Raw genomic sequence first — 24,098 nt, 5'->3', positions numbered from 1 at the left:
CTTGAAACTTCACAACAAGCATCTCCAGATAACTTGTGGTATTGTAATTTGTTATCATGCTCCACTGGCAGCATCAGTAGACGATGCAAAGTAATACCTTTAATGTTATGTGCTGCCAGTCCAGTTGGAGCGGTGACAACACAAGACAGCGATGACTCAGTCCTTTTCTGCAAATAACATGAAATTGCTTTAATGAGGAAACTTTTTCCAGTTCCCGCTTCTCCACTCACGTACAGTCGGACAGGCTTCAATGACGTACATGAGCACTCTTTCTTCTCATGACTTAATCCATGATCAATTTGGTTGGTAACTTCGTCATATATTTTCCTCTGCTCAACGTTGAGTTGTCTTTCCAAGTCTTCTAAGTTAACCGCATCCTCCTGAGCATGTGCCATGGCTCTTTCCACTTCAATCATGGCAGTGGCAGCTTCATTTTCGATAACTGGTCCTCCTAGTGGATCCTGACTCAAAGAAACAGAACTCTGACTGTCCTGACAACTGTCTGTAGCAATCTCGGCTGCAATCGTTGCTTCCTGCTCGATTTCCGCATTCAACATTTCTAGATATTTGGGAAAAACAGGACATTCTATGGTCTCCTTGGCGGCATTGAAAGAGTCTTCGTAACAGAGGAAATCTCCAAGCAGTTCCTCTTCTGCACACCAAGGCTTGAAAAGTTGCAAAAGTGATAAATAGAAAAACTCTTTTTTTTCAGGAGATTCGCCACTCAATTTTCGATGGTTTACCAAGTGGCATTTTCTTTGCTTGACCAGACATCCCTCACTTCCAATTACAGCATACACTCCTTTATCAATATCTTCTTTGATGTTCCTCTTGAATATGTAATTTTGTAGAACCTCATACAGACAAACATTCTCAAGGTGACTGCTTCTATTTGGATAATATGTATCCAACATGTTGGTCTTCAAAATATCGGTACTGTTTGGCTCCTTTTCCGCCAAATACTCAATTTTCCGCACAGGTTTCAGAACTCGATTACGCGTTGCAGCAAGACCAAGACTGGATTTGGCATAGAGACTTGCTGAAGACAACCGGTCAGAACATTCGTAAGCTCTGATTTCTCGATGTGACAACATCTTCAGACTGAAACTGTACAACTTCTTACTGAGGCTCTTTTCATGGGAAATGTCCTCCCACATATCCTTCAATTCTGTCTTTTCTTTTTTGGTGATGTAAGATGTCACATACCGAGCCACAGCCATACAGTTATCAGCCACAAACTGTATATCCATGTTAGCATTCCACATGGACAAAATCACTGGGTTGTAGTCGTTGATGTACTTGGACTCTTCGTTCCTTTTCAAATTGTATGTGTTTTTAGGTGATTTCTTCATCACATTATGTCGCAGCGAAGACATCAAACTGTTCACTCTTCCTTTAGAAATCACCGGTCGTGGAAAGGCGAAACGACATTTGGTGTAGAACTTGTCCTTGTTTCTGAATTTACGACGACAGTACTTTCCACAACGATGGCTTTGGAAGCGTAAAACTTGTTGTCTTAGGCTTTTCTCTTCCTTTGCGTTTGGAACAGCACATGTAGAATACTGTTCTATGAAACTCATCACTAAGTCTTCTGGATCTGTTCCAAATTTAGGTGCATCCTTGATCCACAGCAGCATATGTATATGAGGAGCACCTCTTGCTTGGTACTCCTTTCTCCAGAAGAAATCCAACACCTCTCCAAGAGGTGGATTTTTCTTGTTCATGATGAAAGACATCATAGCTTCAAATCTATGATTGAAGTACCTGCATACATTCACTGGATCCAAAGAGCACAGTTCTCCGGGTGTCTTGAATTCGATATTTTCAATGTTTCCATTTGCCTCTCGTAGAAATTCAAGTAAGTCTTCCCAGCCATACTCGGCACAGCTGAGAGTGAGGAACCATGTGGGAGTTCCTAAGTTCCTCAGCATACATTTTAAATCACCATGACGACGGTACCAGTACTCATTAGTACCACGCTGACACGCCATGAGATTAATCAGGTGAGAATCCAAAATACTGTCTTGCACATTGACTTTATCCATAAAGTCACTTGCCGAGATGTTTTGCATCTGTATACCACTTTTCAAGATGTGGTTCACTGCATATGACAGTCCAGACAGATCGCTTTCAAACAGGAGATGAAACAAATACGGAATGCATTGTCGAAACCTAGGATCTTCTGCATACAATCGTAAAGTCCGGTATTCAGAAGCAGGAATTTGATGAGGTCGCTCATCATATCTTCCTCCTTGACCTGTTGGAAATAGCTGTGGGAAACACCGAGCTTCCAAACTTTCCTCCCAAACACTAATGGGACTCCCTTTGGCTTGTTTCATTTGAAACAACTCAATAGCATTCCCCATGACTTCCTTGGAATGCAAAGGATGAACACTATAATGTTCATATATTTCTTCACTTTTAGAGGGTTCTGCTTTCTCAATTTGACCACCACACAAATCACTATCCTCTTCTTCACTTACTTCCTCTTCTGCAACATATACATTCTTATAGTACTTATTTCTTTTTTTCAAATACAATGTTGCCTTTTTGACTTTCCTAACATCCACTAAATCTTGCCATATTTTCTTACTCTTTGTCGGAACCCCATTAACTAAGATAACCAGAGGTTCCTCTTCCACTTTTTCTACTCCAATTGTATTAATGTTTTTCTTCAAATCTAGAGGCAAATAAACAACTCTTCCCTTTAATCCTCTCTGTAAATCTGATGGAGGCAATTTCCCTGTCTTTGGCTCCATTCTTACAATAGCCTGAAAGGGATGGATACTTTGAATCAAAATAGATTCATAAGTATTTAAATCCTTCAATTCAGAAGGAATCTCAACCAATTCCAGATTATTATGAACCGCTCTAGCAGGCATCCGGTTTTGATTTAATTTGTTACAACAATAAGTACACACACGTTGATCCAATCCCAAATCAAAACAATTTTCTACCATCAAGTATGTTGCGAAATCCTTCCATTCACTATTATTTTCCCTTTCACTTTTCGCATATAAATCCACTAACTTAGTCTGATTCTTATAATAAGTGCGTCGACAACACACACAAGTGAAATTAGGCCTCTCACTTGATTTCACCTGAAACGTGGCAATTTCCTTCTGAAAATTATCTGTACTGGAAACCTGTACACTATCTTCCACATTACCCTCTTCTTCTGGGTCAATTTCAACATTCTCCTCTTTACTTCCAAAGTAACAAAACTCAATTTCTTCACAAATATTCTTCACATCTATTTCAGAACCATGCAAAAGAGCAGTGCATAATTGTTTAAGCATAATTGCTGGACTCTTAGCATAATACAACATTCTAACTAATTTCCTCACTTTATTATGATGCACTGCTAGCATCCTGAAATGATGAAAAACACTCTGGCATACTCTCCTGGAAAGACAAGCCAGTGAATGACCATGCAAACCTGTCACTTCTCTCACTCTGCAAGGATCTAATTCTTGCAACAACATCATTTTCTGCTTCAAACATTTCTTATTAAATGTCCGTACAAAATCACAAAGCAAATTGATGGAATCCTGTCGCACACTGCAAATACTACTACACTTCCAGGTGTACACAGGTCCCTTAGGACGTCTTCCTAAAACCTCATTACCTAACACCTCTTCTGCCTCTGTTGTCACAATTTTTTCTTTTTCAACTGGACAACCATCTTTCACCTCATAAGCTCGACCACTGGTGTCAACTGCATGCACCAAATCATTATCCTAGAAATAACTCTCCTCATTAAAAAATGCCTCATAACTTGAACTGTGCATCCATTCTCCTGAAAAAACTTCACTAAAATTACTACGATTAACTGTTCTCTTCCATCTACTATTTCTTTTGAAATCATAAATTGCCTTGTTTAGCTTCCTAATTCTATTGATTATCAAAATAAATAACTTTCGCTTAATTTCCAATGCCTGATCAATAACTTTATCAATTTTTTTTTTCTCTTATAAAAAACCTCTTTCTGCTGACCTTTCTTAATATTTTTTAACAAATTGCCAATTATCCTGTTGCGGAACATTCGTCTGCGAATGTCCCTAAACTGATTTTTCCTTCTACTACCATGCACAGAGTTATCTCCTGCTCTAGCAGTAACATTTTTGATTGGCCTTCCCTTTCCGTTTAAATTGCTTCTCTTTTTCTGGACTAAAACATTTTCTGTAGTACTACTTTTTTTTCTACAAATGTTTCTTATGAATGATTTTGTTGTCTTACCCGGAGCTTTCTTGGTGACTTGACAAGTTTTTATTGTAGAGGACTGCTGCAAGAATTTATTAAGCTGCTGTCTTTGACGTTTTGTAGCCTTTCGGTTTCGTTCTTTATATGGCATTCTCTCCTTTTGAAATGATCTGCAGTTGAATCTGTGGTAAAATATAATTAAAAATGTTATTAACCACTATTAGCAAACAGTAAATCAATAACAGTCGTCAAAAATTTAACACACTACTTGTCATTTTTACATAGAATAATTTTTAGTGCATTGGCAAATTTAGTATTCACAAACAGTAGCAAAGAAATGGAATGCTTCTACATTTGACCTGTGCTGTTTTATATGTGAATCTGAACTAATTTTATGAGCATATTTGACTATTTTATTAAAGACACTACACACAACCTGTTTTTGAACTTTTGTTTAATTTTAAATGAAACGGTTTACATTTTTACTTTTCATTTCCAGTAACTTTTAAAAATAAATGTTTATAGTTCCATAGGCTCAAGCAGGTCAGCTTCCCACCCTATGTCATACAATTCTGACAAATCGGCATCCTCATCATGTTCTTCATCATCCTCAGGATTTAAATCATCCAAGGGATCTACTTCCACTGACGTTTCAATGACAAGTTCAATGACAAGATCGAGATCAACTGATTGCTCATTATCACTCATGGTTGATGTTGTCGTTATCTTTAAAGAAAGAGAACAACAATGAGATGTTGCAGAGTAAGAGACAAATCTCAGAGACTATAATATTAAAATTGTTTAACAAGAGTAACATTTTGTAATTATTATTTAGCCATGTCCAGCGATGCTGAGGAGGTGAGGCCTATGTCCAAGTTTTCAGTGAACAGGACTCATCTGTTCTTAACCTTGGATAAGCCTCACCGACTCTGTTTACCCTGCTCATAGTTAAATGTAAAGGGGCAGATTTATGTTAACTGGCGCATCCCCAGGGATGCACCAGTTAACGTGCACCGCTGCTCTGCCACCCATGATGTGCCGCATTTACAATGTGGAGCACCATTGAGCAAAAACAGCACAGATGCGTCACGCATCGGTGCCGCAAAAGCAGCACATTGCAGGAATCACGTTGTAAACGCGACATGTCTACTGCAATGCACAGGAGCAAGCCACACATTGCATGGTGCATCACTCCTTATGCCTGTTTCAAACAGGCGTAAGGATTTGATTCAGCAATGCTATAAAGCTGACTCAGTGAAATCTTCTAAATTTCACTGTGTTAGTTTTACAGGGCTTTCATGCAAATGAATGCCCACCCTGCAACAAAACGCCTATATGAAACCTGAAGCAGGTTTCATGTGGCACAGGACTTTACAGCATGACACATCTGCCTAGATGCATCAAGTTGTAAATATGTCGCAACATAGGAAATCTTTTGCGCCGTCGCTACGTCACAAAAGTGACGCACAGCGGCGCAAAAGAGGCACACGGCTATCATAAATCTGTCCCTAACATTTTAAATGATTGATTCAGGATGACGATAAGGTGTGGCCTATCCAGAGGTTTGTTTGAGGTAAGGCCTACTCAGGGTTGCAGATGAAATTTAGGCTTGTTGAAGAATACAGAGGAGATAATACATGTGCAGGCCTACCAATGAAGTGAGTCATGTCCACTGCACTCTTTAACAAAGGTCAGACCTCTTCTGTGTCCGTGAACAGGCCTAAACCTCATCTGCACAATGTGATTCGTAAAGTTAGGAAACACAGGTGATGTAATTGAAAAATGTGGAATTTATTTTCCTCATTTCACAATCACATCACCTGTGTTTCCTTTGCTTAGGTATCTCATTGTGCATATGGAGTCTAGCATATGAAAGAGTACACAGAAGTTGAGCACTGTATACAATAATTTTGACATTTACAGAAGATTCAGCTTCTCCATGCCCCCTACACATTCCTAAATGTTTACAGTTTAAACGGACGGTATGTTGTTGGAGATGAAGTGAGGCCTGTCTTGCAACATGGTGCATCTTTTTGATCACTGCTGCATTGGTTTCATGTGGCACAGGACTTTACAGCATGACACATCTGCCTAGATGCATCAAGTTGTAAATATGTCGCAACATAGCAAATCTTTTGCACCGCCGCTGCGTCACAAAAGTGACGCACAGCGGCGCAAAAGAGGCACACACATATCATAAATCTGTCCCTAACATTTTAAATGATTGATTCAGGATGACGATAAGGTGTGGCCTATCCAGAGGTTTGTTTGAGGTGAGGCCTACTTAGGGTTGCAGATGAAATTTAGGCTTGTTGAAGACTACAGCGGAGATAATACATGTGCAGGCCTACCAATGAAGTGAGTCATGTCCACTTCACTCTTGAACAAAGGCCAGACCTCTTCTGTGTCCGTGGACAGGCCTAAACCTCATCTGCACAATGTCATTCGTAAAGTTAGGAAACACAGGTGATGTAATTGAAAAATGTGGAATTTCTTTTCCTCATTTCACAATCACATCACCTGTGTTTCCTTTGCTTAGGTATCTCATAGTGCAGATGGAGTCTAGCATATCAAAGAGTACACAGAAGTTGAGCACTGTATACAACAATTTTGACATTTACAGAAGATTCAGCTTCTTATCTTGTTGGAGATGAAGTGAGGCCTGTCTTGCAACATGGTGCATCTTTTGCATCACTGCTGCATCGGTTTCATGTGGCACGGGACTTTACAGCATGACACATCTGCCTAGATGCATCAAGTTGTAAATATGTCGCCACATAGGAAATCTTTTGCACCGCCGCTGCGTCACAAAAGTGACACACAGTGGCGCAAAAGAGGTATACACCTATCATAAATCTGTCCCTAACATTTTAAATGATTGATTCAGGATGACGATAAGGTGTGGCCTATCCAGAGGTTTGTTTGAGGTGAGGCCTACTCAGGGTTGCAGATGAAATTTACGCTTGTTGAAGAGTACAGAGGAGATAATACATGTGCAGGCCTACCAATGAAGTGAGTCATGTCCACTTCACTCTTGAACAAAGGCCAGACCTCTTCTGTGTCCGTGGACAGGCCTAAACCTCATCTGCACAATGTGATTCGTAAAGTTAGGAAACACAGGTGATGTAATTGAAAAATGTGGAATTTCTTTTCCTCATTTCACAATCACATCACCTGTGTTTCCTTTGCTTAGGTATCTCATTGTGCAGATGGAGTCTAGCATATGAAAGAGTACACAGAAGTTGAGCACTGTATACAATAATTTTGACATTTACAGAAGATTCAGCTTCTCCATGCCCCCTACACATTCCTAAATGTTTACAGTTTAAACGGACAGTATGTTGTTGGAGATGAAGTGAGGCCTGTCTTGCAACATGGTGCATCTTTTGCATCACTGCTGCATTGGTTTCATGTGGCACAGGACTTTACAGCATGACACATCTGCCTAGATGCATCAAGTTGTAAATATGTCGCAACATAGCAAATCTTTTGCACCGCCGCTGCGTCACAAAAGTGACGCACAGCGGCGCAAAAGAGGCACACACCTATCATAAATCTGTCCCTAACAATTTAAATGATTGATTCAGGATGACGATAAGGTGTGGCCTATCCAGAGGTTTGTTTGAGGTGAGGCCTACTCAGGGTTGCAGATGAAATTTAGGCTTGTTGAAGAGTACAAAGGAGATAATACATGTGCAGGCCTACCAATGAAGTGAGTCATGTCCACTTCACTCTTGAACAAAGGCCAGACCTCTTCTGTGTCCGTGGACAGGCCTAAACCTCATCTGCACAATGTCATTCGTAAAGTTAGGAAACACAGGTGATGTAATTGAAAAATGTGGAATTTCTTTTCCTCATTTCACAATCACATCACCTGTGTTTCCTTTGCTTGGGTATCTCATAGTGCAGATGGAGTCTAGCATATCAAAGAGTACACAGAAGTTGAGCACTGTATACAACAATTTTGACATTTACAGAAGATTCAGCTTTTTATCTTGTTGGAGATGAAGTGAGGCCTGTCTTGCAACATGGTGCATCTTTTGCATCACTGCTGCATCGGTTTCATGTGGCACGGGACTTTACAGCATGACACATCTGCCTAGATGCATCAAGTTGTAAATATGTCGCCACATAGGAAATCTTTTGCACCGCCTCTGCGTCAGAAAAGTGACGCACAGTGGCGCAAAAGAGGCATACACCTATCATAAATCTGTCCCTAACATTTTACATGATTGATTCAGGATGACGATAAGGTGTGGCCTATCCAGAGGTTTGTTTGAGGTGAGGCCTACTCAGTGTTGCAGATGAAATTTACGCTTGTTGAAGAGTACAGAGGAGATAATACATGTGCAGGCCTACCAATGAAGTGAGTCATGTCCACTTCACTCTTGAACAAAGGCCAGACCTCTTCTGTGTCCGTGGACAGGCCTAAACCTCATCTGCACAATGTCATTCGTAAAGTTAGGAAACACAGGTGATGTAATTGAAAAATGTGGAATTTCTTTTCCTCATTTCACAATCACATCACCTGTGTTTCCTTTGCTTAGGTATCTCATTGTGCAGATGGGGTCTAGCATATCAAAGACTACGCAGAAGGTGAGCACTGTATGGAACATGGCTATGTGACTCAAAGAATCAAAATTTAAATTTGCCAAGCACACATAGGGGTGTATTTACAATGACCTTCCACCACGGGGAAATGTCTTTAATTAAAATGGGAAAAATAACATCAAAGGGACTCAAATGCCTGTTAAATATACCCCAAGCAACCTATGAAACTCTAGCACTACATATCAAGAAACCTAATTGATTTCAAAAATCGTTTTTAAACACATCATCTAAATCAATTATATACCTACATTTGAGGGGAAATGACTTAAAATGCCCTAAGACACATGAAAGCGTTTTTTTAAGGCCCTTGCACCATTTTGGGGTCACTTTTAACATGGCTATGTAACTCAAAGAATTAAAATCTACATTTGCCAAGCACAGATGGGGGCATATTTACAAGGACCTTGCACCACGAGGAAAGGTCTTAAATTAAAATGGGAAAAATAACATCAGAGAGACTCAAAGGCCTTATAAATATGCCCCAAGCAACCTATGAAACTCTAGCACTACATATCCAGAAACCTAATTGATTTCAAAAAACGTTTTTAAACACATCATCTAAATCAATTATATACCTACATTCATCGGTAAATGACTTAAAATGCCCTAAGACACCTGGAAGCGTTTTTTAAGGCCCTTGCACCATTTTTGGGTCACTTTTAACATGGCTATGTAAGTCAAAGAATCAAAATCTAAATTTGCCAATCACAGATGGGGGCGTATTTACAAGGACCTTGCACCACAAGGAAATGTCTTAAAATAAATTGGGAAAAATTACATCAAATGAACTCAAAAGCCTTGTAAATATGCCCCAATCAACCTATGAAACTCTAGCAGTACATATCAAGAAACCTAATTGATTTCAAAAAACGATTTTAAATACATCATGTAAAGCAATTATTCAACCACATTCATGGGGAAGTGAGTTAAAATGCCCTAACACACATGAAAGCGTATTTTGAAGGCCCTTGCACGATTTTTCCATCACATAAAACACTTGACACAAAGCAACATTTTAAATACACAACTTTCTTCATAATTTTCTCCCTAAAGCATACTATTCTCTATATAAATTAAATGAATCTTTTCTCACCTTAGCAAATACTTTATGAGTTTCAAAACAGTCTCAGACACACACCAATTTGTCTTCAGCAGAACAAAGGGTATGCACTCCAGAGGCTGCAACCATCAATGGCACAGAAATGCTGTAATTCATCACACATATCTCTCATGTCACCCAATCAAAACTCTTCCCTCACTTTTTTCAAATCAACACCCTTCCCCCCTCTGCCCTTTCTGCCTTTTTTGCATAGCAACCACCTCCTGAAAGACCTCTCATGTTTGCAACTTCACACAACAATGTTTCAATTGAACTCTGAACTCTCAGTACACCTGCGTATCCAGTGCAATCTTTCATAAAATGATTTTTCCTTGACCTTTCAAATTACATCTTTCAAAGAACTCATCCATGCACCCTAACTTTCTGTTTCCAGCAATAAAAATCCACCAATCACTGCTACTGATTCATTAGCACTGAAACTCCACAGTTTTTTTCATTATAAACTCTTATTTTTTCAACTGCCATTTCATTGCCACACTTCATCTGTCTGCAGCAGAACCTTCTCTCACCATGTTTTCTGTCTGGATTGTTGGACATAGTTATATCTACTGGGCTCAAAGGTTTGCTGATAACAGAAATTTACACAACCTCAATTTACAAAATGTGGAAATTAAGTGGATTGGCCACAGAGGATTAAAATGTCACCAATTGATACCATTGGTGAAAACCTTTTTGCATTTGCCAAAACCTGACCTGTTAATTGTGCACTGTGGAGGAAATGACTTGGGCACTTTGACTGGGGTAGGTCTGGAAATGCTTTTAAAGGACACCTTTGAGCAATTGATGGCACTATTTCCTCAAACTGCCTTGGTATATTCAAATATATGCCAAAGACAGAAATGGAAGTGGTCCAACCAATTTTGTCCACAAATTGAGAAATCGAGGAAGCATGTAAATAAGTCTGTTTCAGCTTACATGAGAGACCATGGAATGGGCTCCATCTACAACAATAACTTGCGTTACTACATGCAAGATATCTACAGAGCAGATGGAGTTCACTTCTCAGATGAGGGGAACAGAATTTTCATCCTCAATTTAAGACTGTGCATTGGTACCTACTTGTAGGTACCTACATCAGCCACAGGACCCAAAAGCTCTTTTCAGAGCTACCCTACATCTTATGACTCACAATTATTATTTTACTCTAACTTTTTTCACTAATTTTCACCAAAGTACGCTCCCCGGAGCGCTACCCGGTACGCGCACCGGACGCTAACCGCGCGAAAATTTGAAAAAAAATGTTTTTATTTCGCACATATGGTCCTCCTCAGATACCATCAGAAAACCTAGGGGGGTCAGGATACAACTACCGTGCCCCCTTCTACCCATTCTGAACATTATTTGCCCTCCATCTTGTATCTCAATTCTACCGAAACACAAAATGGAGGACTCCCGTAACGCTGCCGGTTCGCGTACCGGGGCGCGCACCGGGAAGCGCTCGCTCAAAAAAAGGTGGGAAAGTAATTCACAGAAAAACCACTGGAGACACTTTCACCAAATATAGATTAGCTCATACTACATACCAATCCCTACCATTTTCACAAATTTGATTGGAATTCCATTTAGCCATTTAGCCTGTAGACCTCTCTAAATACCCTGGGGTAAATTACTTCACAAAACACATCTGAAGTGTTGGAATTGACAACCAATTAAAATGTTACTTTCATTTTCTACTTTTTTTTTACCTGACATTTGATTGGTTATGTACCTGAATATATATATAGAAAGAGAGAGAAACACAGCCATTTTGACTACCACCTCCTGAAGTAGATTTCAAGAAAATTTTCACTGAGAACTTAAACTGCTTTTTGAAAGGTAAGTTGTTATTTTGAAAACTGAAGTATATTGTGCACTTAAAGTTAATTTGGAAAACTTTTTCTGATAGTTTTATACTATCTCTCTGTAATAGTTATAGATTTAGATAGACTTCTCTGTTACAGTTATGGATGGATTTAGGCTTCTCTTGTATAATTATGAATTTACTTAGGATTCATCACATACACTTTTTTATATTTCTACTTCCAGTCTGATACCATACACTACCCAAAGATAAATTCACTGTTAAAAAATCCAAACTACCTGTCTGAACTTAAACCCAACAGTGCCCTAACTCTTCTGATATAGTTATTTTTTATGCAATTTACAGCAAAATAATGGAAGGGGAGCACGAAAATATCAATGTTTCCTTCGACATTACATCTGAGGAGATTCTAAATGAAGAATTTTTAGATGAAAATTTTATGGATCAGTCTTTGGATGAACAATTTATTGAATGCTTAGAAGACATAGAAACATGCATGTTTGAGGAGATTCCAGATGATGTAATGCTGGAAGTTTTATTGAACTATGAAAATTCTGACCAATAAATTTTTATTTAATAATTAAAAATTGTTTGAGACATTATTCATTTTTATATCTAATTCATGAAGTACAACCAAAATAAATAAATAAATAAAAAAAAACAAAAAAAAACACAACAAAAAGAACAATCAATAAACATACAATATTTCAAAATATATCATAGTCTATCATTCTTTTTTCCTTATAGTATGCTCCCCAGACCGCTTCCCGGTGCGCGTACCGAGCGCTCCCCCAAAAAAAGAAAAAAAAAAGAAATTATTTTTTTTTGCCCCGCGGGGCCCTTTTAAAGCCTCCACATCAAACCTAGAGGGTCAGGGAGGATCTTCTATGCCCCCTTATGGTCATTTCCCCCTTTGTTTTGGTCTCCTCTTGTCTCTCGATCCTACCGAGAGACAAGATGGCGGCCGCTCCAGACTGTTTAGAATGTTGACAGACACCGGAGAGCCAATCAGCTTCGCTTCGCGAAGTTCCGTTACGCGTCAGGTACGCGAACCGGGGCGCTGCCCGGAGCGCGCTTACAGATATATATATTTATTTGAACGTTAATTTCTCAAAATTCACTGGAGCACATATATTGAGACCTAGCAAAGGCACATCGGGCTACCAGTCCCTACAATTTTGCCAAGTTTCGTGAAAATCCATTCAGCCGTTCGAGCTAAAAGTCAGGCCAACCGCCCTATGGAAAATTGCATGGGAAAAACACGTTTTGGGACCCCCTTTTTTATCAGCCCCCCCTTGACGAAACCCTCCCAAATTTTCAGGGGCTGCTCAGACACATAATGTGACATTTTCCTGAAAATTTCAGCCAATTCCGTCCACAAACGCCAAAGTTATTAGACATAGAATTTTCAAAAATCCCATAGAGAAAAAATCCTAACTATATATACCTACTGGCGACCGCCAGTAGGTAATATATATATATATATATATATATATATATATATATATATATATATATATATATACTTGAAGATGAAGGATCACAAGAAAACAACAGCCAGCCAGGGCAAAAATCTGGATCCCAAAGGATACAATGAGTCACAAAGAAATAAAATATCCAAGAAAGAAGTGACTCAAACAGATATATTCACCAAAGAACAAAAATATATTTCCACTACAACGTTTCAGCTTCCGCCTTCCTCAGGTAGTTTCAAGATGGTAAGCTCAGTGACTGCACAGATGACACAGCTGCATTTTCAAAAAGCATCATGAGTGAAGATTCCATTTGGAATGTGGAATCAATGCAGTCCTGAGAGTTCTTGAGATATGCAGTAATCAGGATGTGTTGTCAGTAATGTTCAGTCCATCTGGATGCAATGATTTTAAACGGTACATCCAGAAGTTTTCCTTGGAGTCCAGTAGTTCTTCCTTTGAGACATGTTCCACGGGGAAAATCTTCAAATCTGATAGTGAATGATCCACAAGGTTAAAATGATTGGCTACAGGCTGGTCAATTTTCTTATTAATTATGACTGATTTGTGGTTCCTGAATCGTGTGCGGAGGTCATTCATTGTTTGGCCTACATATTGTTTTTTACAGCTTTGTCGTTGGCACTGAATCACATAAATAATGCATGTTGAGCGACATGTAAGATGCTGTCTTATTGCATAGGTCCTTCTGGTAACATAACTAGTAACTGATAATGTTTGTAAAAGGTATTCACACGTGATGCACCTTTTAGAGTCACAGCAATGAACCCCTGCATATACATATATGTATTGATTTGTAAAATGAATACGTTTTATATATATATGGGCAATATCAATGGAAATTCCTCATAAAAGCATTAAAACCCACTAGCAAACAAGACCAGTTATGCACTAAGCACTTTAGTTTGCCAATTTGCACATAAATCTATGAATTGAGGGATATACTGATCTGTAGTAAATATGTATATATTTATGAATTTATGTAAATAACGGTTGAAATACTTACAAAGAAAAACAATTTTTTACCTAGCACTGTACAGGTAATCAAGTTTGTAAATAGGCATTATGCACTTTTTTTCTTTACCAACTTTCACATTGTTTGACTCTCCCTTTAAATAACAAATTGAGTTGTATAATAGTTTTAAAGGGAAGTGTACATATACTTGATCAGAAATGTTAATAATTAATGGCAAATGGAAAATGGACAAATTGCAATTATTAATTTGCACATATGTAAATATTTATTTTTAAATATTTATTGTATTTATTGCGAATATGTTGCACAGATCTAAGGGTAATAATGCGAGGAGGAAGTGTTGAAGTAAAAACGTATAACTTACAAAAAGGAAATGTCATCTTATCAAAACAAACCGGATCAGGCTGAAAAATATTTTTTCTATTTCTATAGGCCTGGAACCACGTGATCGTTCCTGCACTACAAATCACTGGGTGTAATTCGACCATGTCATGTGACCAAGGGCTCTCGGGCCCGAAACGCGTCATGGCGGACAAGAGGGTGCACAGAATAAATTAAGCTCTTAAAATCAACCTACAAGGGTCCGTTTCGTTTGTTTGGTTTCCGGATTTTCTTGGAGCGAATGACGAAGTTCTATTCATATATATATATATATATATATATATATATGAGGCTCCAGAAACACCAAAGACACGAGTCACTCTGGAAGCGGGTGCTAGTAACGCGATGGTGTTCGCGTATAAAGACAGGCTCCGAATTCCTCGATAATACCCAGCCGGGTTGAAGGAAAACCAGCACTCATGAGAGCAGCAGCAGTAATTCAGCATAAAAACTTTATTTTATACATATATATATATACACACACATATAATTACTTGTGTGCAATCAACCTTCTTGGCCCTATAATTATTCGACCTGATGTAGTTACTGGAAGCTGGGAACTATCATCTTAACTGAAGATAGAAGACAGTGAAGAAGTACCAGCAGTCACTGAGATTTCAGGTTCCGTCTTTCTTTCACCATCTGGATCACAAGGCCATGAATCAAATTCAGAAAGTGAGAAGAGTCTCTGGTAGTAGACTTCCCAGGATGCTGTCCAGTCACTATTTTTCGCTTGGTGGGCACAACGTGGAAAAGTGCAGCATCATACAGAGCATCAGAGTTTCTCATTCGCATTTGGCAGGCGGTCTGTCTTAAACTTAATGTTCTTTGTATGTTGCCTTTTGTTGGCATAGGCTTTCATCTTTTCCTAATTAACCAGGCCCTTCATCCGAGTTATATTCTCACTTCCTTCTCTTTGTTGGTAGGAAGGGACTCGGTGCTCCTGAACTCTTGTTATATTTTGTCACTTATCTTTCACAGTGGTGCAACTTAACTCGAGGACAGCTCTCTTGCAAAGTACATGCAGGGGACCTCCCACACTCCAGACCCAGTCTGATGCTCTCAGCCCTGGGGCCTGCCAGTGGCAGAGGGGGACCCAGAGGTTGGGTGCCCACCCGCACTGCAGGGGCTGCAGGGACTTTTGTACCGCCACTGATTCGCGGACATTTCTAATTTGACTTCTCTGATTATCACTGTAAGATACTGTTGTAGAAGTTCAGATTCATTGGCATTCTCATGTATTTCCACAAACTTCAAAATCAGTCATCTAGATCTATTCTCAAGAACATCTACATTAGTTCAAGGACTTTTATTCATGTCTTTTACCAAACCTACTCTCTCCTCAACTTCTACACGATGGCTGAGTAAGAACTCCAATTTAGAATTTATGCCTTCCAACTGGACTACATTTATAGAACTTCCCAAACACCCTATTATGACTTGGGTGGTTGGGCCGCACTGGGACCACCGCACCCTTTGTAAACGCGAGGGAACACCATACCCTGGTGGTTACACGGTGGGCCTGAGGCCACAATATGCTTGGTGGGACCACACAGTCCCACCAAGCATATTAGAAGATTCCTCTCTGCAGCTGTATTCATGCCATTGAGCCCACCATGAAAAGCGTGGTGGAGAGGAAGCAGAGGGGCCCCCTGATGCCTCATGTCATGTGGATGCACACAGGGGGCACAACATGTGCTCCCTTGTGTGCATGCACCCCGGTACTTGCACTGCATGGACTGCTGCAGTCCAGGCCATACAGCCACTACCTTTCATGTTCCCATAGCGGTGCCTGTTTCATAGGCACCACCCAGGGAATGCCAATGAACCATCCATCAAAGCAGCAGAAAACTCCTGATCTGGTGGACAGAGCATACACAGGTTTGGGGGTGCAGGAGCGGGACGGTCCCAATCTCGTACCGCCAAACTCGTACTGCAGTCCTTAGTCTCTTTGCAGGTAGGGAATTTGATTATTCTCTTTTGATCACAAATTTTAATTATCTTGTTGCAGTTATACACAACGTCTACATTTTGTGACCTAGATAATATCTTCAGTGAGGTCAATGGATGAAATTTTTCCTTAGAGGTAAATCAGAATACATTTGATAATATTGAGCTTTTCCTCAGATTTCATTTAATATGGGTCTTGCCTTCCCAAGCTCTTATTATTTTTAATCCAAGATTGAGCACAAAATTCTTTACTAGTATCTCATCTTGAATTAGAGATATCCCTTGGGGATGGAGTGTATTGAGAGGCTGAATATGCGTGAGCAAAAGTGGGAAACCTCATCTTCGTTGTGCTTGTCCAGGAGGTTTTGCTCTGTCAGCATGTGCTACATTGACTGTTTTTGTGGAGGGTTTTAAGAGTTTAGTGATATGTTAAATCCGGTCTCATTTGATGTAGTGGGACTTCACAAAAAAAACACTTCTCTACTTTGAGGATATATGATATGCCATTCTTTTAGGATTAGTGAGGAAAATTTGTCGACACAGAGAATTTTCACAGGTTTTTCTCCCATTTGGTAAAACGGGGCTAATAGTTGGCCTTAGTGCAGGGACAGAAACTAATTTATTTAGAGATACCATAGTGGCAGAAAGATAAATCTTATTTTTAGTTGTGTTTGATCTAGTCTCAAATGAGCGCCAAATTCTTATTTTAAGTTTAACTGCTCAGGTGGCTTCTCAAACAGCTTTTGCAGCTCTGGTACTATGGAAAAGTTCCAGATCACCAAAGGAAGGGTGGTCCATATGTTTTACTGGTATTTTTTAAATTATATTTTGGATTATCAGAAAACAATGTGTATGTCATGACAAGATTCCCTAAATGTGAGCCGCTCTCAAGTTCTTTCTTTTTTTTCATTATTGCACCCTACTGAAGGTATCAGCATTTTCACTGTTTAATCCTTCCTATCTATTTACCTTTCATGGACAGTTTTCCCATATTCCAAGACCTTTCTTTATTTTACTCATTTTGTACAGGTAATTCTCTTTTATTGTCATACTTTTGGGTTTTTAAAGTCCAGATGAGGAGTTCCTTTTGTTGCTTCTTCCTTTCAGTATTAGCTGAGAAAGATGCCCCATTGGTCAGAAAACAGATTCCACATTGATGGCTATCTCAGTATTTAGGTTCATTGTTCCGATGCTGTCAGTTTGAAAAAGCAACCGAAATTAAGCACTAGTCACAACCAGGGCTAAGCTCTACTTTTCTCTCATTGTTGATCCAATCACCAACTGGATCTCTTCTCCATCAACCCTTCCTTTCTTGGCCCTCATACTCTGTCTCCCTTATCCTGCCCAGCTTGCCTGTTTCACTTTTCTTCTTAGTCTTGACTGCCAATGTTGCCACCATAGGTTGGAAAAGTACATTGACTGTCACTGTGCCACCTCTGCCCCCTGCTCCAATATCCGTAGATGAGTGTTTCTCCTTTTCAGTCTTATTCTCAATCATCTCCTCTGTAGTGAACATCAACCCCACCAAGTCAGATCTCTGCACCTCACCGGTCTGCAATGATACATATGTAGGTCACCTTTCCCTTTTGATCAAGGCTGGACTGGCCGCACCGGGCTTCGAGCATTTTCCTGGAAGGCTGGAAGGGTGAGGATGGCCGGTTTTAGTAGTGGGATCCAGTTTTGTAGCAGTACAGCAGTTTTAAAAGCACTGCAAAGTTCCATGTATATTCAGCATGTTATGGGCAAAAACGAAAGTGTCAAGGTAAGTTTGGTGATTAATGTACCTGCTGGACAGAGATGGAAGTTGTGCCTAGTGGCAAGTTTGACTTATCTAAGGTAGTGCAGAGGGTATATATGCCTGCTACAAATAATGTGTACCATGCATATCAAAGAACAGTATTTTATGTGAATTGCTCAGTTGGTTACTGCTATTGTTGCAGTTTCTTTTGTTACTGTGCAGTTCATAAATCACAATCGTAATCTAGCACAGTGAGCTACGAGCTGCAATCAGAGGTGCATGAAAGCTACATGGTTTAGGTTAGAAAGTAATGTTGTTTTTCCCAGTCTTTCATTACCCTGATATTGTTAAAAAAGGTTTGATTGGTTAGAAATAAATTCTTATTATTAAAGTCAACGCTAACCATTGTGTTATTTTCTGAATCATGAGTTTGTGCTTCTCCAGACTAAGCACTCTCAAAAAGTGCCAACCATTACATCTTGTAGTGCCACTTGCCTTAAGTAAAATTTTCTAGGCACTGTTTTACACATGTATGATTCATTGTCTCTTCATTCGTGTCTGATGTAAAGTGCTTTGGTTCCCCAAAACTTGTAAGAGAGGTGCTATAAAACAAATACACGATGTGAGAGAGGGGCTATGGAGAGATGAGGTGCACTGTTGGAAGGTTATAGTGAGGGAATCATTAAAGAGCCCCAACAAAGATTGTCGTATCCTGGTGCACCATAAGGTCATCATTTACTATGCTTTAAAAACTAATACAATTGATTATATAATGACAAATGTGTTGTAGAATGCACCATTTCTTTTCAATTTTTCTTGAAAGGAGAAGCCCCCCCAAAACCCTCCCTTTGCAGTAATCAGGCTTGCTAGTTGCTCTTGCTATGCATCGTACGGGGACTGTTCTGAAAAAATGTGTCAGCTGAAGACCTCTGCCTTCCAATTATTTCTTAACCTTTCCATCTCTTCTTCCACTGACATCTGTTGCCAAGTTTTTGCCAGTATTCCAGTCTTGTATTCTTATTTTTCATATTCGGCATTATGTGATTATTTTGTTTGGAGTTGCTCCACAACAGCAAAGCAGAGTGCATAGCTCATGTAGCATCCTGTCTCCCACTGAGTTTGTCTTCCTGCTTTCCCAGCAAGAGAACAACCTTCAAGCTGTGCCACTCTACTTGCATGGTTCTTGTGTATTTTATATAATTCTTCAATAGCTATGTATTTTGTGGTGTGGTTTTGTGATAGGCAAATGCATACATTTTCCCCATTTAATCATTTAGCCAGAGTGTATAAAGGAATCATTGACTGCTGAATAATAAAGTAGCTTCAATTTACCTAATCCATCAACAAGCCTTCAACATACATCATACTTCTGATCTATCCAGCTTGTGGATTTTGGGCCTCATAAAAAATGTATCAATAATGAAAAAAGTCTACCAAATGAATTTCCCACATATCCTATTCCAATAGTGGGTGGAGGAAACTCCACCACTGTGCTCGCCACTTGATTTAGTCTTTCCTCCAGGAATTGGAGACTTTTTCATTAAGAACAAACTACAAATTGGCACCTTATATTTCTCATGTACCATTTAGGAGTATTTAGTACATAATACAGACACTTTTTAGTCCTCATGGAATCTCCTATATTTTAAAAGAATGCTGAAATATATTGCCTTGTTTAAATAACAAGAACAGTATGAATCTATAGCTCTCTTTTTTTAATCATGTGGAATGAAAACATAAATTAATGTTTTTCGTCGCCCATATACATTTCAAGACCAACATTACTGTAAGGAAAACACCTTGACCATGACCCAGTATAAACTCAGTGACTCAAATTTACTAACACTGTTCACAAGGTTGGCATAACAAAAGTGATGCAAACACAGCATAGAGTGGTGTGATGGGATTTACTTTCAAACATAAATCAAGATTTGTGTTTCAACTCCGCTCAAAGTAAAGCAAAGTAGCACCATGTGCTACTTTAGACTACTTTGCTTCAAAGGGGTGTTCCCATGCAGCCACTCATTGGTTTTGATCCAAACCCTGTCTATTAAAAAGTTTTGACAGGAACTTGCACCAAACAATTATGCAGTATCAAGGCTGGCATCAAAATTAGAGCACATTTTTAATAGTCTCCACTTTTTTCCAACATTTCATGTGTGCTGCACGTATACAAAGTGGGAAATGTATTAAAGCATAGTTTTTGCACTGAATGGATTCTCTTACAATGGAAAAGCAAATAATAACAGAAAACACACACCCTTCAATTATGGTGTAAGGGTCTGTTCATTGGCATAAGGTGGCCTAAAGTGTGCTTGTGAAGGTAGAGAAGAAAACAGTGCCCTATTTTTATAGATACAGGCCTGATCTGCTCGCTCCCATTCACGCAATGCAGCATTAAATTGTGTGAAATGTTGGTAATCTTCCCCACTGAACAAATGCAACGGTGAGCGAGACATTATAGTATAGATGGACACCTGTCTCTTCTTTATTTGACAACCCACTGAATTGCTGTTGTTCATGTTATTTACCACATGAGTGTGAAAGTGCCGGACCCATAGGTTCTAGACTTGCTCTAGAGTCACAATTTGATGGTTCTTTTCACAGCATGAAAGTGTAAAGGGAAGAAAAGTCATCAGGAGACCAATCAATTAGTCAATAATCTTCTTGGACACACAGTAACCACAGACTACTACTTAACATTAGTTTGGTTTATTACAAATCTAAAAATAACTGAACATAAAGACACCTCAATAAGAGAGTGTAGAAATACATCGTAATTAGCATGAACCCAAATGCATATCTAATTTACGTCATACAACAAAAGCAGTACAATTAGTTCAAGATGTAAAATGCAAAAGATCAAGAAGCATGAGTCCAAGTTTCCCTGCATCAAGGGTTGGTGATTGAAACGCATTAAGTCTGTCCCTACGCCAGCACTAAGATGGCATCCCTGCTTAAGCATTTCCAGATGAGAAAATACAAAATGTCAGCATGTGAAGTCTTCCTAAGACAGAGCTTGTTCTAAGATGCTCTCTCTCTGAAGGCAAGAAAGAAGTGGGCTATGTCCCGACTACCAACAACACATTATTCGTATGTAACATTCCCAGGATCCAGTTCGAGTCATGTCTGCTCTGGGCACAGCCCTGAAGGTGATTTTCCATGGGACAACGATGCTATTTCTCAGATACAATTTGTCCTTGGTTCCGAGGCCTTCTCCTGTGTGAAGCACAACAATCCTTCTGTATTGACTCATGTGTCAAGACCCAAGTTCCTCGGGAGCAAATAGCCCACCTTCTGGCAGCCCCGACTGCGTTTATATAATTCCAGAGGTTCAGGATGGCCAGATGGGGGAGGGAAAGGGAGGGTACTGCTGGGAGGGAGATCTGTAATGACACACCAGGAAATTATGAGAACACGATCTTCTACTTTAACAAGCTTGGATTAAGGTGTAACATAGCCTTATTAATGACAATGACCATTACCTGTTAAAAGAAACTGTTGTAGATGTTCTTACACATCGAGTTTGGAATAGTCTTTCATATGCTTATTCCACTATAGGCAAACTTGAATCCATTGAAATGTTTGAATCCTAGGTTTACAATTCCACCTGAGATTTAATGCACATTCTCAGAGATTTCAAATGGAGTTGAATATCCGAATTTCTTATAAACTCACAGTCAATGTCTTGAATCTACAACAGTCTAAATATAAAACACCAAAGTTCCACTTGTTCAAAATATTTGTTGTCAGAAAGAGTGAGTCATCTGTCTAAATATAAAACACAAAAGTTCCACTTGTTCGAAATATTTGCTTTCAGAAAGAGTGAGTCATCTGTCTTTATATTTCCTAAGCACCTTTCTGACTCCTCGGGTTTCAGTCATTAATGTTTGGTAGTTTACCAAGAGTTCTCAAGGTTTGTTATTCAGTTGTAAGAATACGGGCATCTCAGAACAAAAAAAACACCGACTTTTGGTTATCAAACATGCAAGAGATCTTACCTGAATCTCTTCACTTACATCCAGCCGTATATAAGCTGACTTCGGGAACATTATAGGCAATTTGCGGAGAGCGGGAAACAATGGAACACTTCAGCAAGAGCCCAGAATAATCCGCACCGGGCGGATGGGTGTGGCTCTATTTTTAGGCACTGACAGCGCTGTACGGAAGCCACGGTTGTACACAAGACCAGAGTGTACTTTACCGCATTTCAACTAAATTGGATCATGGAACAAAAGAAATGTTATTTATATAGTGCCTGACAAACCGAACAGCATAACAACTCTGTGGCTTACTGAAAGACATGAAATAAACATTGTGCAAACTACAACAACTCGGGCTTGACCATAATTGAGATAGTGCATGGAGTTTTTGTGGGGAACAATGCCTGAGCATGATATCACGCGTCTCAAAGGTGGAAACTTGTATGATAAAAGCTATTTGACGTTACATAGGTTGGAGATATTATAAAGGATGACAGGCCTCACTAGAGTAGTCCTGAAATTCCTGACAGTCCTTCCCACCAAAAACAACTCCCCTCCTACCTTGGGGCATCAGGGTGTAGTGTGTGGAAGCGTTTAACAAGACGTGGGGCATGCACTGCGTCACTAGGTTCCCAAGAGTTTTCTTCAGGTCCGTATCCTTTCCAAGAGATTAAATACCAAAGTTTTCCTTTCATATGTTTGCTACTCAAAATTCTCTGTACCTCATATTCTTCCTGGCCATTTACTATGATGGGTGGTGGATGGTATGGAGTTGTCATGGAGGCCTTTTTTAACAAGGAAGTATGAATAACTGGGTGTAATGGACATAGTTTTTGGTAGCTTCAAATTGTAGGCCACAGGATTAACCTGTTTCAGAATTTCAAATGGTCCGATAGATGGAATTTGTATTTGTTTCTGAACTTTAGATTTTTTGTGGACAACCATGTTCTGTCTCAAGGTAGAAACGCAGGAGCTAGTTTCCTCTTCCGATCAGCGTTTCTTTTGTAAACTGCTTTTGCTTTTATGATATTTGTCCTTAAGTGTTATATTAACTGAGTCATGTCCTTTATCTTGGAAGTTACTGCAGGCATACCATCTTCAGGTTCTGGTGTTAAACAGGGCAGGAACCGAGGGTGATATCCATGATTGGCAAAAAACGGGGACATGATAGTTGATGAATGGCTAAGGTTATTATAATCAAATTCGGCTTCCCATTGTAAATTCACCCAAGAATCTTGTGTCTTTCATAAATAACACTGCAAATACTGTTTTAGGACTTGTTTTATTCGTTCAGTCTGGCCATCCGACTCTAGATGGAAATTGGTGGATACATTTCTTGGGATGTGAAGAGCTGAACACCAAGCCTTCCACAGGCGTGAAGTGAATTGAATCCCTCTATCTGAGGTGATGGATCTTGGCAGTCCATGCAATCGTACTACATGTTGCAGTAAAAGAGAGACTAATTCTGATGCCGTTGGTAAGCCTGAACAGGCTATGAAATGAGCCATCTTTGACAACCTATCCACAACGACTAGGATGGTGGAATTTCCTTGATCTTTTGGAAGATCTTTTATTAAATCCATTGAGAGGTCTTCCCATAACTGATGTGGAGTAGGGAGAGGTAACAAATATCCTGCTTTATTTGAGTGATCAGATTTGGCTCGCACACAAACATCACAGTTTTTAACCCAGTCTATGGTGCCTCTTTTCCAATGTGGCCACCAGAAATTACGCTGAACAATTTCCATTGTCTTCTTTTGACCCGGATGACCAACCAAGGGGTTATCATGACACCATTCCAGAACCTGTTTTTGCAATCGTACGGTGGGTAGATAGAGCTTTTTG

The sequence above is a fragment of the Lissotriton helveticus genome, chromosome 8 (assembly GCF_964261635.1).
Source record: "Lissotriton helveticus chromosome 8, aLisHel1.1, whole genome shotgun sequence".
Classification (NCBI taxonomy): Eukaryota; Metazoa; Chordata; class Amphibia; order Caudata; family Salamandridae; genus Lissotriton; species Lissotriton helveticus.
The sequence above is the reverse complement of the archived record's forward strand: the minus strand, read 5'-3'. Positions refer to the sequence as shown.